This window comes from Hyla sarda, unplaced genomic scaffold (assembly GCF_029499605.1).
Source record: "Hyla sarda isolate aHylSar1 unplaced genomic scaffold, aHylSar1.hap1 scaffold_1037, whole genome shotgun sequence".
Classification (NCBI taxonomy): domain Eukaryota; kingdom Metazoa; phylum Chordata; class Amphibia; order Anura; family Hylidae; genus Hyla; species Hyla sarda.
In genome coordinates this window covers 6,017-9,078 of record NW_026607656.1, presented here as the reverse complement: position 1 = coordinate 9,078, position 3,062 = coordinate 6,017, and the positions used below count along the sequence as shown (strand labels likewise).

The 3,062-nt window shown below is 45.1% G+C and overlaps 1 non-coding gene and 1 pseudogene across 1 annotated transcript; both read right to left on the bottom strand.

Annotated features, from left to right (window-relative positions):
• Window positions 1-291: 291 nt before the first annotated feature.
• On the bottom strand, window positions 292-482 carry LOC130299107 (U2 spliceosomal RNA). The gene has a single exon (XR_008850301.1). It is a non-coding gene; the product is annotated as a U2 spliceosomal RNA (small nuclear RNA).
• Window positions 483-2,574: 2,092 nt separating this feature from the next.
• On the bottom strand, window positions 2,575-2,780 carry LOC130299140 (U2 spliceosomal RNA; annotated as a pseudogene).
• Window positions 2,781-3,062: the final 282 nt, after the last annotated feature.

The following is a 3,062-nucleotide window of genomic DNA, read 5'->3' as shown; positions in this document are numbered from 1 at the left end:
CACCCGCTATCAAGGCAGCTGCCTATCATGTCATGCCCTACCTGCACAGGTGTGCTGGCTACTCAAATGATCCAATTAAGGAGGCCATTTAGTCAGCAGCAGCAGAAGTCCTGTGCCTGGACGCTCCAACAGGGGCCAGACACAAGCAGAAGCAGAAGCAGCAGAAGCAGCAGCAGCACCACCTTTTGTTTTTTGGCTGCAGCAGCAGCAAGGCCCACAGGGCTGGCTAGCTGGCTAGCCAGCAAGCAGGTAGCAATGAAAGTAGGAATCTTTCTTTTTAACCCTGTAAGGGGGTGGTGCACTGTACCCGAAGATACTGCCATATCGGGTCAATGCATAGGGCGACGGAAGCAAGCTTCGAAATCGGCCCCCGTTCTCAAAAATCCATTTAATATATGGTCCCCAGATAGGGGACGTATCAGATATTAAACTGATAAGAACAGATACTACACTTGATCTTAGCCAAAAGGCCGAGAAGCGATAACCGTGAAAGGGGCGGGCCCAACAAGGTCCCCTTCATGGGCACTATCACTGCTTGCTGTCAGGGAGGCTGCCAGACAATTTTCCATGCACACTCTGGGCTGGGGGGCAGTCAACCACCAGTACACACAGCAGAACCTAAACCCATACCATTATTGCTAAGCAGCAAGACAGGGGCCCATTGCACTCCCACGGGGCCTTTTTAAATGCAATCCATAACCCGGATTTGCCAGGAACCCTTCTTACTCCTCCTACTTGCATGTGACACTGGGCTTAGGATCTGCATAGGAAACACACACACAAGCACACACCTACCTTTGTTGCCTGCAGATGCCTCCTTGGCTGTCCCCAAACGGTATCAAACCAACACCCACGGGAAGCTGTAAGCATAGAGGACATGCCTGCACCCCATTGGACTTACCTGTGTGGGTTAAATCCGGGTTATTTGACAACCTATGGCGGTGATGGTTCTGCTCAGGCAGAGCAGTGCTGATGCTCCTCATAAAGCTGTCGCTGCTGTGAAGGTTCTAGGTGACATCACAAATCCCTATGGTTACATACACAACAAAGCTGGGTTGTTGTTGTTTACACTCTGCAAGGCCTGTGGAAGTGAGTGACATCATAGCACTGTAGTTCTGAGGGTTCAAGATGGATGCAACAATCTCCTGTTGCTTCTATGAAGGCCGTAATAGACGACATCACCAAACAGCTCCATAGTCACATACACAGCAAAGGAGAGATGTTGTTTACACCTAGTGATGTCAGTGGTATTGAGTGACATCACAGCACAGTGCTAAGGCTCCTGGGCCTGGACACAGCAGCGGCTGCAATATCTCAACGGAGAATACGTTTATATCTATGTGTGTGTGTGCGCATATATATATATATATATATATATATATATATATATATATATATTTCTCCGCCGAAATCACTTTTAAACCCATTTCCACCTTTTTTTCCCTTCTCTTCCTCTTACTTTTTTTTCACGTTTTTTTACGTTTTTCTCCTTTTCGCCTCTTTTCTGGGCGTATTATTCTTCTTTTTCTTCTTTTTTTTCGTCTAATGCATACCCCATCAGTGCAGCAATGCTTATTCAATACCGCCAGCAGATGGAGACACTGGGGGATAATTTTCTAAGGATTTATACTGATTTTTCCTGTCTGAATTTGTCGCACAGAAAGTTGCAGGCCAAATATGTGTGACATTTCTGCGACTTTAGCTTCTAGAGCATTTTTACAACATTATACATAGGTGCTGAATACATAAAAAGCGACTGTTCAGCGACAGACAAGTCGCATCGGCTGAAAGTAGGCCAGAATGTCAGTCCATGTTGGAGCAGGTTTAGATACAGTCTAAAGCATAGATCTCAAAGTCTGTGCACAGAATTTAGCAAGGGCCTCGCACCTTCTGATGCATCAGGTAGGTGCACAATAGCATAGCCTAACCCTCTGTACTTTGGTCTATATTGATGCGGGACATAGACAGCCAGCTGATGACCAATCCATTAGTGCAATGGATGGCTGGAAGCATTTGTCTTTGCCTTTGCAATACCACAGAAGCAATGCATGGTCAATGTACAGCAATGACACACCTGTGTGAACAGCCAGGAGACCCCCCCCCCCCCCCCCATGTTATGTTACATAGTTACATAGTTAGTACGGTCGAAAAAAGACATATGTCCATCAAGTTCAACCAGGGAATTAAGGGGTAGGGGTGTGGCGCGATATTGGGGAAGGGATGAGATTTTATATTTCTTCATAAGCATTAATCTTATTTTGTCAATTAGGAACATTCAGCACCCACCCGCTATCAAGGCAGCTGCCTATCATGTCATGCCCTACCTGCACAGGTGTGCTGGCTACTCAAATGATCCAATTAAGGAGGCCATTTAGTCAGCAGCAGCAGAAGTCCTGTGCCTGGACGCTCCAACAGGGGCCAGACACAAGCAGAAGCAGAAGCAGCAGAAGCAGCAGCAGCACCACCTTTTGTTTTTTGGCTGCAGCAGCAGCAAGGCCCACAGGGCTGGCTAGCTGGCTAGCCAGCAAGCAGGTAGCAATGAAAGTAGGAATCTTTCTTTTTAACCCTGTAAGGGGGTGGTGCACTGTACCCGAAGATACTGCCATATCGGGTCAATGCATAGGGCGACGGAAGCAAGCTTCGAAATCGGCCCCCGTTCTCAAAAATCCATTTAATATATGGTCCCCAGATAGGGGACGTATCAGATATTAAACTGATAAGAACAGATTTTTTTTTTTTTTTTTTTTTTTTTTAAATTACATATTCATCTGAAAACACATGAATAACACATATTTGACATATACAATATATACAGGAAGCATGTCTTTACATGTACATATAACAAAAAGCTTTCCCTTCATGACTTTCCCTCAGAAAAAATAAATTGCAGCGGATTCTGTCCCTCCAACTGTCCCTTCATATCAGGATATAATCTGTAAGAAAAGAAAAAGAAAGACAAATAAGAATACAATCATAACCAGTACTTCCATTTTTTGTGTTTCCAGATCCCCTCTGCATCATCAGAACCATAGTTTTTCCTATCACATAATACGTAAAGGTAA